Raw genomic sequence first — 15,018 nt, forward strand, 5'->3', positions numbered from 1 at the left:
AAAATCACACCATCTGAACAAACAGAGTCAAGCGCCCACAATTCCTCGTCTTGTTCCAGAATATCCATAGTGGGGATTCCAAAGTGATCCTCCTTTAGGAATTGAGGCTGCATGGACTGATAGCGCCTTGGGACTTTTCCGTTTTTGTCTATTGAAGTCTAATAAATTGTTTATATAGATTTCCTAGTGCCACTTGTCTATTTTTTTGTTTTTTAGTGTGGGACTGGCTATCCCACCTCTAAGTGGTTGCTCTTGGCAACACATCCCTGTTAGTGCCTGCTAATGCTACATACGTAGCATCTCTTCTTTACTACCTTTACGTCCTCTACATTGTCTATACTTGCTTATTGCTGTTTGATTAAGACTGAATGGAAGTCATAACCCCTTCAGCAAGTGTTAAAGTGGTTATCATGCATTATTAAATGGAGTCCATAGCAAGGGTGGCCTGTCTCATGCAGCAGAATAGGTAGAACGCAGTTGACGTTAAGTGTGCATCACATTCCTGGGGCAGAACAAGTCATTTGTACTATGGTGACGATGGAGAGCCATTGCTTTGCTATAAGCGAGGCAGCTCTTGGCTTTGAAGATACTATGGACATAGAAATACCTCTAGGCTCTGCCATGGAATGCTGGGATTTAGTTTCAGAACATCTGGAGAGGCAAAAAATATTTCTGTATACAAAACCAGAAAGCTGAGTGCAGCAGACACCTGTTTGGAGCATACATATAGCATCTTTTCACAATGCATACAGATGTATCCTTGTACATGCTTGCTGCAGTCACGTTAAACAGCCTTTCTAGTTGCGCCACGCCTTCTTATACACATTGCTATGTGAACAGAACACACAAGCAGCTTCTGTGGATAAAAAGGATTTGCAGCATCCCTATGTTCTGTGTGTGACCACGGCTGTATCTGTATCCAAAAGCTACGTAACAAAAGCATGTTGTATGCAGTTTATGCTGTTGTCGCACACAGAGTATAGGCATGCCACATATTATTTTAATCAACAGAGGTTGCTTATGCATCCTATGTACATAGAGATTAGATATTAGCAGAGCTGCCAGCTTACTCCCAACCAGGCATCTTGTTCTGCGTGTTGTACTGGGGTAAGATGTAATCTTTATGCTTTGGAAACAAGCATAGCTAAGTACAGACTTGATCACTGCCGTGCAAATTTTCAGATGTCTGCGATCAGATAGTCACAGCCCAGCCAGAGAGAAAACCCGACTTGTGCAAGTCTGCAAATGACGTTAAAAAATAACGCCGATCGGCGGCCAGCTGCAAATCCATTCGCAACTCACTCACCATTGGATGGTTTTCCCAGAATGTGCAGGTGTGCGTAACTCCACTACTCTGCGACATATACAGGCTGATAGAGGCCAGAACCGAAGCCTCACTCCCTCCCTAAGAACTCCTGGGCACAGTGGCGTAACTATGGTTAGGCAACCCCCGCCGTCGCGGGGAGGAGCCGGCGCCAATGGGGCGCAGCAGGGTCACGGCACTCTTTTAAAGCCGTGCAAGCTCTGCTCTGCTCGTGCGACGTGCTGGGAGGAAGCTGGGTATTATACTGTTGAGCCGCCTGTAGGTGGTGCTGCAGCACACAGCTAGCTGTCTGAGCTCCTCGGCTGTCAGGAAGCTCCTCTCCGAGTCTCTATGCCTCCAGGACATGGGGCTGCGCTGCCTGAAAGACGGAGCTATGAAGGGAAGGGGTGACATGCTGTGTCTACAGGTTTGTGTCCCTTTTTGTGGGTGCCAGCTGCAGGAGTATGGGCAGGGGGAGAAAAGTGTAGGCACCATTAATGTATGCTGGCCCAGTGAGCACTATGTCTTGGTAGCTGCAGTGGGAAGGGGGAGGGCTGGGTATATGGAAACTGGTTGCCCTCCATTGCTTGTGGGGGTTATTTGCTTTAGTATTGGTGTTTGTAAGTATGCTGTATGTGTGTAAATGTATGTATACTTTGTGTGTATGCTGTGTGTGTGTGTGTATGTCCTTTGTGTATGCTATGTGTGTCTATAGCTTGTGTATGTTTATAAATATGATGTATGTGTGCATGTTGTATGGTATCTGTGGTTGTATGACATGTGTGTGTGTGCATGTATGTCCTTTGTGTCTAAGGTATGTGTGCGTGTATGTTCTGTGTGTGTATGGTATGTGCGCGTGTATGTCCTGTGTGTCTGTATGGCATGTCCTGTGTGTATGTATGGCATGTGTGTGATTACTGTATGTGTGCATGTATGTCCTGTTTGTATATATGTATGGTATGTGCGTGTATGTGATGTGTGTCTGTATGGTATATGTGCGTGTATGTGATTTGTGTCTGTATATATGGTATGTGTGCATGTATGTCATCTGTGTCTGGTATCTATTAGAAACATTTCTGAGTAACGCAGGACCTCTCGACAATAAAATGTGTATATGTTATACACACTTAAGTACGCCGGGCCCTCCAGGGCCTTAATCCAGTTCTGAAGGGGGGTATCTTCTTTGTGGATTGGCACTCACCCTAAAAGTCTGTACATGCTGGGCATTTTTGCCCAGAGTGTATGGGTAACAATGATGGGGAAAATTGCAGGGCAAAGAAATGCTCAATGCATACACACTGAGCGTTTTTTGTTTGTTTTGGCATTTTTCCCCAGGGGTGGATGACTTTCATAGCGGGACGCTATGGAAAGCCGTCCACACCACCGCTCATCTGCTGGTAATACCAGCATATGATCGCCTGGGCCAGTGATGATGCGGGAGCGCATCACCGCTCATTGCTGCCTTGTACACACTGGGCCGCTTCCGAGCTGCTAGCAGCTCAGACGAGTAAACTGAGCGGCAATCAGCTCAAAGTCGCCCAGTGTGTATGGGCCTTTACACTCCGTGCTGGCTCTGGTACCCTCCACTAATATATATATATAATTAGTTTGTCACTGTGTGCCCCTGGTCCCTGGATGCCTGCATTCAGTATAGCGACGCTAGCATCCCTAATGACTTTAGAAGACCGGCGGCTGGACTTCAAATGAGTCAGGATGCCAACGCCGTAATACTGACAGCTAGAACCCCGATCGGTGAGTATGAAGGAAAGAGCGGAGTGAGACAGAGAAACGCTGTGGAGAGAGAGAATTAGAGATCGTGACGGAAAGAAAAAGAAAGTGTCAGAGAGAGAGTGAGTGTCAGAACGAGGGAGAGGGGTTGAGGGAAAAAGACAATGGGGGAGGGGGGCCCTTTATATACTTTGCAATGGGACCCACAAGGTTCTAGTTACGCTCCTGCGCCCCAATTGTTTGCCCGGAGATGCTGGCAGCAGCACCAGAGCACACTGACCTATGATCATCCTTTCTCATCTCCCACAGCAGCAGCGTGTCTCCTGGGCAGCAGAACTTGCTGCTGCAGTGCAGACTCCACCCTTCCTGTCCTAGAGACCAACCAAGCAATCACACGTGCAGAGCCCAGGAGGAGCGGCCATCACAGAGCACCCGACATGACCTTCAAGAAAACGGTTGTGACCCCCTGCTGTCCCCACGCTTCAGTGTCCTCTCCTGGCTAAAGTTCTAGCATCTGGTAAGATGTGTTTTGCTTGGTTTCGGGTCAGGAGATGGGGTAACTGGCGCTTATTTAGGGCACCCTCATATGTTTGTGTGCCAGGATGGTGCTCCCTTCCCAGAGGCTGCCCCGGTTCCTGCTGCTGGCCGTGCATGGGGTATAGAAGTGGTGTCAATGGTGCCTGCAGCAACACTGGAAATAACTTTCAATATGCCAACTTAAAGTGCAAAATGTATGTACACTTCTAAACCTAATAGCTGCTATGCCCCTTCCATAGCCTCTGCACTGCCTGCCCCTATCCTCCTCCTTGCCCCTGCTCCAGCTGCTATTTAACCATACCCCTCCCTACCCCCAGTACTGCCTATCCCTAATACACCTTGGCCTCTCCCTAACCTAAATTGTTGGCTGTTGACGTTCCGGTGTTGGCAACCCGATGTGTTTCAGTGTTCTAATGGCAGTTGGGATGCCAGTGTCGATATACTGAACACCAGCAACCTGATTGCCTGGAAGCTGACCTCATTCAATATATATCGGGTTTCACCGTGTGTGCATAATGTGTAATGGACATTACGGTGTTTGGTATATTCTGTAATGGACATTACGGTGTGTGACATAATGTGTAATTGACTTTAAGGTGTGTGGTATAATGTGCAATGGGCATAATGTGTTATGGACATTACAATATGTGGCATAATGTGTAATGGGCTTTATGGTAAGGAGAATAATGTGTAAGGGTCATTATGTTGTGTGGTATAATATGTAATAGACATTACAATGTGTGGCATATTGTCTAATAAGCATTGCCACACACCCTTTTTGGAATGCTATAGGTTCCAAAAAATTGGAGGGGGGGGGGGGGGCGCCAGATTTTTTTTGGCTGGGGGGAGCAAAATTTCTAGTTACGCCCCTGCCTGGGCACACCTGCATTTTTCCTGACTCTCCCTAGAAAATGGCAGATGTTTGGCCTGGCACATGTGTGCTACGATCCGTGCTCATGCACAGTCCTTCCATAAATCAATCGGCTCGCAAATTCCCACAACAGCTATCAGGTCTGAATAACCCACAATGCTTCTCACCTTTCAACCAAGGGCACCTAACTGAGCAGTCCCACGCAGGCAGAGCTCAGTGTGGGTGTATTGGCTCAACTGCGTTCTATGCAGCATTGTGCATGTGCCTGAATATACCTGATGATGATGGAAATCAGTTAAGCATACAGACAGGAGCGGCCTGACAGAAAAAGTGCGTACAGCTCTTCAATACAAGCACATAAACACATTTTTTTTCCAGGCATGTAAAGTGAAGCATCTAATGCCGTGTTCTCACTGCCAGTGAGAAATACACAGCTTTTCCCCAGCAGGACTGCAGGGACGGACCCCCGTTCTCACTGGAAGGCAAATTCCCGGGTGAAGAAGTTCTACCCGGTAATTTGCCTTTTAACACTGGGTTTTCTGCAGTGTGAACGGGTCAACCCGTATCTGCATACCCGGAAAAGAAGGGTTTTACCTGTGTATGAGATCCGGGTATGTGACCCTTTCCCACTGCATAAAAACCGTGTTAAAAGGCAGATTCCCGGGTCGACATGATAGACCCTGGAATTTGCCTGCAGTGAGAACGGGGTATAACTGGACGTGTGTTTTATTCAACTCTGCGCAGGTCCTCATATGTATATTCAGCGCAGAACTTTACAGCATGGAGTATGCTGAGGAGAGGAAGACTGAGATTTGCAACAGTTACAAGATGGAGGATGCAGTTTGAAAGAAGTGGCAATAAGAGCGAATATATTTGAGGACAATAGGACTGGAACAGGAAGGGCTAGTGGTGTCTCTGGGAGAGAACACGGATAGAGAAGTGAGGCATGCACTAGGAATGTCCCATCTGACATATAAAAAGGAAAATGTCACGGCTGAAAAATGACTGTAACTAAACAACAAGAAAAGAGAAAAATAACACACCGCAAAACTTCTGTAAACAGGTTTGTGACAAGAATAGAGATGAATCCTCCGCACAGAGCAATGACTTCCTTTACTGGAGTCTGTGAGCAGCGTCTGCTCTTCTTCTGCTGAACAGTAATCTTTCATCTTAACATTTCCCTACAGCCAGCGCAGAGTAGCACAGCTGTGCTGACATCAATGGGGTAACCTTTATATTGTGTCATAGCTGACATGGCTGGGTTGCATTTCAAAGTGTAGAACTGCCAATGCGGCACCACATAACATTTGCACACATCAACTGCTAAACAAAGAAAAGGGTAAGAAGTGCGTTTTGTATATACAAAAAAGGAAATAAGTAAGATAAATAGTATTCAGTAATATCCAACCAAATTATTCTAAAAAGTTCAAAAATGATACTCGTTTGTGTTAAGTTTTAAGACCTTAAGATTAAAAGTAATGATCAGGGGCTTTGCTTTCTGCCTATGTAGTTTTAGATTACTTAATAGTATTTTGTAGAAGCCGATGACCTATACACATGTTTTTATAGTGTCACAATAGCAGTCATGGGCAGTGGCGTAACTCCCAGTGATAATGGAGGTGGCAGCCTCCGGGCTCCAAGCCCCGAAGGGGCACCTGCATTGTACAGATGCACATATATGACTGCTGCTCTTCCTATGGAGCTCTGTGGCACACCCGCATAGTTAATTGGCTCTATCCTGCTAACACCTGCCATGGAGGACAGGATGGCCCCTGCCTGGTACCACTGGACCTGTGCTACAGCCAGCAAAGGTGCACCTGTAGCTGCTTTTGGACTTGGAGATGGGATGCACCAGTGAACGCTTATTCGGAATGTTAGCGAGTCTGACCCACCGGCCATTCTCGCACAGCATGGCTGGGGGGGGGGGGGCACTAAAGTCCAACTTGCTTCTGGGCAATTGGGATGAACTTACACTTCTGCTAATGCGGGTATATTTATTAAAGATTCTAAAACTGAAAAGAGGTGATGTTGCCCATATCAACCAATCAGATTATCACTTTTAAAGATGCAGTAGAGGAAAATACATTTACCCCATATACTTCAGTGTAAGGGGACTGTTGAACACAGTCTGCGTCTAAAGAACGACATCTCCCGTCCCACTATTAAAAGAAACATACATCAACCCCATCTGTACCTCACGTGATAAGCATGCAGGGAGATCGTTCTAGAAATCTGTGGACGGAACCTCCCGTTAAGTGGTATCATCCCCTATGGCGCATAGCTTTGACCCTGCAGTGTTCCCAGTATAATGGCAGGGGTCTGGCTGCAGACATGTGTAGGTTACTAGTTCACTTAACGATGGCATCACTTTCACATTCATTATAGTATAATGCAGTTGTTTCTAAGAATAGCTGAGTTACTGTAACACAAATGAATGGCGAGAAATCTACTTTATGAATAGGTGTTGCGTACTCTGTTTTTAGTTAACCGTGTCTGTCGGTTCTTATAGTCTCTGTATTATCTGAAATAAACCTCTTCCCAGTATATTTCTGACGCACTTGTGGCCATTGCTTCTTCCTGACAGGAAGATATAAATGAGTCAGGGGAAGGATTACAAAAACAGGTGACATGATGACAAAACCACCATTGTGTAGCTGAAAAAGGAAATTGATGATCATGTAATATACCTGCAGGGTTTTTGAAGATGTAAGAATGTTGGTTGATGTTCACCAGAAAATCTCTGTCAGACTGACACAAGTTCTAAACTTAAATGTGGGCAAATAGATAAAATTCTGACAATAAGAATACATATGTTGCTGATAGTTAAGACGTTATGGGCCTAACAAGCGCTGAAACGTCGCTAACCTTGACACTGCAGCTGTTGTTGAACTACACATCCCAGCATGCTCTGCATCAGATTTAGCATAGCCAAATAGCAAAACTGAAGCAAAGCATGCTGGGATGTGTAGTTCAACAACATCTGGAGTGTCAAGGTTAGCCATCAAGGGTCTAAACTGACTTTTATTTCCGTCTGTGTCCACACAAGAGACAAGACGCCAGCCGCAGGCATTGACCCGCCAGCGTTCCCAGCGGAGCACCCATAAATGCAGGGTGTTCCCCTGCTCCAGCCCCGGTCCTCCCCACAACGAACGGCCCGGCGAGTGTGTAACTTGCTGAAGCCGTTTGGATCCGGGGTTTGCACATGTCCAGAGATGCGCATGCACAAACCCAACCATCGGGGCTGGGTCGAATTCGGATTGCTGCGAGCGATCCTGAATAGGCCCCTGTGTCCATTCCCATAACTACAGGAATGTTAATGAGCAATATTGGATGTGAATCATTTGCCATAAAAATATATGCCTCCCAATTCTAAATCCTTATGTTATCATTCAGGAATTAAAAAACAGGACACAAACAAACAGCTCATTCATCACTGACGCCTATTCAACAACCATACAATGATTTTTTATTTTTTTTTAAATAATGAGTAGAGTGATAAGTATTCTAGTAATCCTATATAATACAAGGCTAATGCTGCTCCTCACCTCTATGGGGGAATTCAAGCGTTGTGCACACCGACAGCCACTAGATGGCTCCCGATGAAGTAAATCAATTGTTGCTCCATTTGGAAGCCACAGATGCTGACATTACGATTATATTATTCCATTATTTTGATTCCCTGGTAACTAGTATACTATAAAACGGAACCTTCTTAACAGGAATTTTAGTAAAGCCTTTCAGATGGTTTAAGCTTTCCCAATATAATCCATGCCCGTTTCACACCAAGCTAAAAAGGTCTGTCTCATTGGGCCTCATTAACCCCTTCCCGACATTTGACGTATATATACGTCATGGCCGGGATGTACTTCCCGACACATGACGTATATATACGTCATGACTTTAAACTGTCACCGCGTCTATAGACGCGGTGACAGTTTAAACATGTCTGCTGTCCCTGACAGCAGAAATGTCCCTGCATGCCCAGGGGGGGCGGCGATGCCTCCCCCCCGTCGGCGATCGCTGTGATTGGCTGTTCAATGTGAACAGCCAATCGCAGCGTTTTCCTGTGTTACCGGCGAATATGACGCTCGGTAACACAGGTGTCAATCACCGCCGGGTGTGAGGGGGCATTAGGGGGTCACCGGTGATGACCACACCTCACCCCACCTCACCCCACCTGCCCCCAAGGCTGTGATTGGTCCGTCGGACCGACGGACCAATCACAGCCAAGGCGCGTCATTTAAACTAACGGTGACTGCGCTGCAGACGCCATTCCGGTCTGGAATTGCGTGCAGAGCGGTCACCGGCCACTCTGTCGTGCTATACATACCTGAACCTTGCCTGATACTTACCTGATCACCGCTGATCACCGCTGGTAGCGTGCTGCCAGCAGCTGGATGCTTCCTGGATCTTGTGACTTCCTGTGTCCTGCTGCTGCAGTGTCATAGAGTCACAGATCGTGAGAGATAGTGACAGATAGTGACAGAGAGTGATAGAGAGTGCTATATTTTGTGTCTGCTGCACCCCTTTTGTGCTGATCAGTATATCTGTGCTGATCAGCAACTTTTTTTTTTTTTATATATATATATACACCTGTCAGTTGCACCAAAGGTTGTGCTGCCTGTGCAACTGACTGCTGCCCCCCCTTTTGTGCTGATCAGTTTAAATTAATTAACTGATCAGCAATTTTTTGGGGGTCCAGGTTTTTTTTTTTTTATATATATACCCTGTCAGGTTGCACCCGTGTGTGCCTGCTGCCCCTCACTGCTAATCAGTGTTGCATCACTGCATCACTGATCTGCAGTTTTTTTTTTTTTTTTGGAGAGTGCAGTGGGGTTTTGTTTTTACACCCACGTTGCTTTTGTGGGTGTCCTGTGGCCGCTGATCAGTGACGTACATCACTGAAAAGCATTTTTGGCACAGGGTTGATATCATTTTTTTTTCTGCAGTTTTTTTAAATTGTTTTTGTTTTTGGAGAGTGCTGTGGTTTATTACACCCACGTTGCTTTTGTGGGTGTCCTGTGGCCGCTGATCAGTGACGTACATCACTGAACAGCATTTTTGGCACAGGGTTGATATAATTTTTTTTCTGCAGTTTTTTTAAATTGTTTTTTTTTTTTGGAGAGTGCTGTGGTTTATTACACCCACGTTGCTTTTGTGGGTGTCCTGTGGCCGCTGATCAGTGACGTACATCACTGAACAGCATTTTTGGCACAGGGTTGATATTTTTTTTCTGCAGTTTTTTTAAATTGTTTTTTTTTTGGAGAATGCTGTGGTCCCCTGCGGAAAACAAAAATCTGGTACAAGAAGCTGGCCGTGTATATCATCCAGATGGCACTGTATAACGCTTACGTGCTATTCCGTTCTACCAGCCAGAGGGGGACATTTATGCACTTTCAAGAGGAAGTCATAAAGGGCCTAATATTTGGGAACCAGCAGGCAGAGGGCCCCAGTACTTCTAGTACTGGCCCCCGTATTGTACCAGGGCAGCATTTTCCTAACGAAATCCCCTCCACTGCAAGAAAGGGCAGGACACAAAAAAGGTGCAAAGTTTGCTATAAAAAGGGAATAAGAAAGGATACTATTTTCCACTGTGAAACTTGCCCCGACAAACCCGGCCTATGTATAAAGGAGTGTTTTAAAATATACCACACATCTATGGATTATTAGGTTCATCATTTCACCGTGCTTCGGAGGTCTTGCTAATGCCACATAGCACCCACCATTCATTCCACCAGAATCTGAGCTGCAAAATCCAAAAATCACTCCTTCCCTTCTGAGTCCTGCCATGCACCCAACTGGTATTTTTTGGTCACATATGAGGCATTGCCATACTCGGGATAAATTGAGGCACAGATTTTGGGGTGCTTTGTCTCCTTCATTCCTTGCGAAAATGAAAAATTTGGAGCCAGAACTGCATTTTTGTGTAAAAAATTTAATTTTTCATTTGCACAGCCCAGTTGTATCAAAATTGGTGAAACCCCTGGGGGTTTGAAATGTACACTATACCCCTAGATGATTTCCCTGAGGGGTGTAGTTTGCAAAATGGGGTCACTTGTGGGGGGGGTTCCACTGTATTGGTGCTTCGGGGGTCTTGCTAATGCGACATAGCACCCACCAACATTCCACCAGAATCTGAGCTGCAAAATCCAAAAATCACTCCTTCCCTTCTGAGTCCTGCCATGCACCCAAATGGTATTTTTTGGTCACATGTGAGGCATTGCCGTACTCGGGAGAAATTGGGGCACAGATTTTGGGGTGCTTTGTCTCCTTCATTCCTTGTGAAAATAAAAAATTTGGAGCCAGAACTGCATTTTTGTGTAAAAAAATGTAATTTTTCATTTGCACAGCCCAGTTGTATCAAAATTGGTGAAACCCCTGGGGGTTTGAAATGTACACTATACCCCTAGATGAATTCCCTGAGGGGTGTAGTTTGCAAAATGGGGTCACTTGTGGGGGGGTTCCACTGTATTGGTGCTTCGGGGGTCTTGCTAATGCGACATAGCACCCACCAACATTCCACCAGAATCTGAGCTGCAAAATCCAAAAATCACTCCTTCCCTTCTGAGTCCTGCCATGCACCCAAATGGTATTTTTTGGTCACATGTGAGGCATTGCCGTACTCTGGAGAAATTGGGGCACAGATTTTGGGGTGCTTTGTCTCCTTCATTCCTTGTGAAAATGAAAAATTTGGAGCCAGAACTGCATTTTTGTGTAAAAAATTTAATTTTTCATTTGCACAGCCCAGTTGTATCAAAATTGGTGAAACCCCTGGGGGTTTGAAATGTACACTATACCCCTAGATGATTTCCCTGAGGGGTGTAGTTTGCAAAATGGGGTCACTTGTGGGGGGGGGGTTCCACTGTATTGGTGCTTCGGGGGTCTTGCTAATGCGACATAGCACCCACCAACATTCCACCAGAATCTGAGCTGCAAAATCCAAAAATCACTCCTTCCCTTCTGAGTCCTGCCATGCACCCAAATGGTATTTTTTGGTCACATGTGAGGCATTGCCGTACTCGGGAGAAATTGGGGCACAGATTTTGGGGTGCTTTGTCTCCTTCATTCCTTGTGAAAATGAAAAATTTGGAGCCAGAACTGCATTTTTGTGTAAAAAAATGTAATTTTTCATTTGCACAGCCCAGTTGTATCAAAATTGGTGAAACCCCTGGGGGTTTGAAATGTACACTATACCCCTAGATGAATTCCCTGAGGGGTGTAGTTTGCAAAATGGGGTCACTTGTGGGGGGGTTCCACTGTATTGGTGCTTCGGGGGTCTTGCTAATGCGACATAGCACCCACCAACATTCCACCAGAATCTGAGCTGCAAAATCCAAAAATCACTCCTTCCCTTCTGAGTCCTGCCATGCGCCCAAATGGTATTTTTTGGTCACATGTGAGGCATTGCCGTACTCTGGAGAAATTGGGGCACAGATTTTGGGGTGCTTTGTCTCCTTCATTCCTTGTGAAAATGAAAAATTTGGAGCCAGAACTGCATTTTTGTGTAAAAATTTTAATTTTTCATTTGCACAGCCCAGTTGTATCAAAATTGGTGAAACCCCTGGGGGTTTGAAATGTACACTATACCCCTAGATGATTTCCCTGAGGGGTGTAGTTTGCAAAATGGGGTCACTTGTGGGGGGGTTCCACTGTATTGGTGCTTCGGGGGTCTTGCTAATGCGACATAGCACCCACCAACATTCCACCAGAATCTGAGCTGCAAAATCCAAATATCACTCCTTCCCTTCTGAGTCCTGCCATTTTTTGGTCACACATGAGGCATTGTCGTACTCGGGAGAAATTGGGGCACAGATTTTGGGGTGCTTTGTCTCCTTCATTCCTTGTGAAAATGAAAAATTTGGAGCCAGAACTGCATTTTTGTGTAAAAAAATGTAATTTTTCATTTGCACAGCCCAGTTGTATCAAAATTGGTGAAACCCCTGGGGGTTTGAAATGTACACTATACCCCTAGATGAATTCCCTGAGGGGTGTAGTTTGCAAAATGGGGTCACTTGTGGCGGGGTTCCACTGTATTGGTGCTTCGGGGGTCTTGCTAATGCGACATAGCACCCACCAACATTCCACCAGAATCTGAGCTGCAAAATCCAAAAATCACTCCTTCCCTTCTGAGTCCTGCCATGCACCCAAATGGTATTTTTTGGTCACATGTGAGGCATTGCCGTACTCTGGAGAAATTGGGGCACAGATTTTGGGGTGCTTTGTCTGCTTCATTCCTTGTGAAAATGAAAAATTTGGAGCCAGAACTGCATTTTTGTGTAAAAAATTTAATTTTTCATTTGCACAGCCCAGTTGTATCAAAATTGGTGAAACCCCTGGGGGTTTGAAATGTACACTATACCCCTAGATGATTTCCCTGAGGGGTGTAGTTTGCAAAATGGGGTCACTTGTGGGGGGGTTCCACTGTATTGGTGCTTCGGGGGTCTTGCTAATGCGACATAGCACCCACCAACATTCCACCAGAATCTGAGCTGCAAAATCCAAAAATCACTCCTTCCCTTCTGAGTCCTGCCATGCACCCAAATGGTATTTTTTGGTCACATGTGAGGCATTGCCGTACTCGGGAGAAATTGGGGCACAGATTTTGGGGTGCTTTGTCTCCTTCATTCCTTGTGAAAATGAAAAATTTGGAGCCAGAACTGCATTTTTGTGTAAAAAATGTAATTTTTCATTTGCACAGCCCAGTTGTATCAAAATTGGTGAAACCCCTGGGGGTTTGAAATGTACACTATACCCCTAGATGAATTCCCTGAGGGGTGTAGTTTGCAAAATGGGGTCACTTGTGGAGGGGTTCCACTGTATTGGTGCTTCGGGGGTCTTGCTAATGCGACATAGCACCCACCAACATTCCACCAGAATCTGAGCTGCAAAATCCAAAAATCACTCCTTCCCTTCTGAGTCCTGCCATGCACCCAAATGGTATTTTTTGGTCACATGTGAGGCATTGCCGTACTCGGGAGAAATTGGGGCACAGATTTTGGGGTGCTTTGTCTCCTTCATTCCTTGTGAAAATGAAAAATTTGGAGCCAGAACTGCATTTTTGTGTAAAAAATGTAATTTTTCATTTGCACAGCCCAGTTGTATCAAAATTGGTGAAACCCCTGGGAGTTTGAAATGTACACTATACCCCTAGATGAATTCCCTGAGGGGTGTAGTTTGCAAAATGGGGTCACTTGTGGGGGGGTTCCACTGTATTGGTGCTTCGGGGGTCTTGCTAATGCGACATAGCACCCACCAACATTCCACCAGAATCTGAGCTGCAAAATCCAAAAATCACTCCTTCCCTTCTGAGTCCAGCCATGCACCCAAATGGTATTTTTTGATCACATGTGAGGCATTGCCGTACTCGGGAGAAATTGGGGCACAGATTTTGGGGTGCTTTGTCTCCTTCATTCCTTGTGAAAATGAAAAATTTGGAGCCAGAACTGCATTTTTGTGTAAAAAATGTAATTTTTCATTTGCACAGCCCAGTTGTATCAAAATTGGTGAAACCCCTGGGGGTTTGAAATGTACACTATACCCCTAGATGATTTCCCTGAGGGGTGTAGTTTGCAAAATGGGGTCACTTGTGGGGGGGTTCCACTGTATTGGTGCTTCGGGGGTCTTGCTAATGCGACATAGCACCCACCAACATTCCACCAGAATCTGAGCTGCAAAATCCAAAAATCACTCCTTCCCTTCTGAGTCCTGCCATGCACCCAAATGGTATTTTTTGGTCACATGTGAGGCATTGCCGTACTCGGGAGAAATTGGGGCACAGATTTTGGGGTGCTTTGTCTCCTTCATTCCTTGTGAAAATGAAAAATTTGGAGCCAGAACTGCATTTTTGTGTAAAAAATTTAATTTTTCATTTGCACAGCCCAGTTGTATCAAAATTGGTGAAACCCCTGGGGGTTTGAAATGTACACTATACCCCTAGATGAATTCCCTGAGGGGTGTAGTTTGCAAAATGGGGTCACTTGTGGGGGGGTTCCTAACTTTTAGCATCTTATGGTGCCTAGAAACCTACATGGTGCCTAAAAAATAATCTCATAAAAAGGAGGCTCCAAAATCAAGTCGGTGCTCCTTCTATTATGAAGCCTGTGGTTTGGTCAACGTGCACACTAGGGCCACATATAGGATATTTATGAAAACAAAAGAATTGGGGGAATCAATTTTTAGTCACATTTCTCTAGTAAAATCTACTGTGTTCCTTAGAAAAATGTATTAAAATTGCAAATCTGCAAAAAAAATGAAATTTTGAAATTTCACCTACACTTTGTTTTAATTCCTGTGAAACACCTAAAGGGTTAACAAACTTCCAAAATGCTGTTTTGAATACTGTGAGGGGTGCAGTTTTTGAAATGGCATCATTTATGGGGGTGTCTCACATACAAGTCCCTCAAAGTCACATCAGAACTGAACTGGTCCCTAAAAAAATCAGTGTTTGAAATTTTCTTGAAAATTTGAGAATTTGCTATTCATATTTTAAGCCTCCTAGTGTCCAAAAAAATTAAAAGGAGGCTGAAATAATGATGGAAACATAAAGTAGACATATGGTCTATGTTAGTTATTACTATTT

At 45.1% G+C, this 15,018-nt stretch overlaps 1 protein-coding gene and 1 long non-coding RNA gene across 4 annotated transcripts in view; one reads left to right on the top strand and one right to left on the bottom strand.

Moving 5' to 3' along the window:
• The window catches only part of ACOXL (acyl-CoA oxidase like), a 392,072-nt gene that overhangs the window by 228,999 nt on the left and 148,055 nt on the right, over positions 1–15,018 (bottom strand). The gene's annotated exons all lie outside the window — the stretch shown is intronic.
• LOC146063546 (uncharacterized) overlaps positions 1,478–15,018 on the top strand; it is an 80,122-nt gene continuing 66,581 nt past the window's right edge. Inside the window, exons 1-2 of the long non-coding RNA XR_014471610.1 lie at positions 1,478–1,730; positions 3,341–3,548. This is a non-coding gene — a long non-coding RNA (uncharacterized LOC146063546). The remainder of the gene's footprint in view (positions 1,731–3,340; positions 3,549–15,018) is intronic.

This window comes from Crinia signifera, chromosome 3, assembly GCF_055691185.1.
Source record: "Crinia signifera chromosome 3, ASM5569118v1, whole genome shotgun sequence".
Taxonomy (NCBI): domain Eukaryota; kingdom Metazoa; phylum Chordata; class Amphibia; order Anura; family Myobatrachidae; genus Crinia; species Crinia signifera.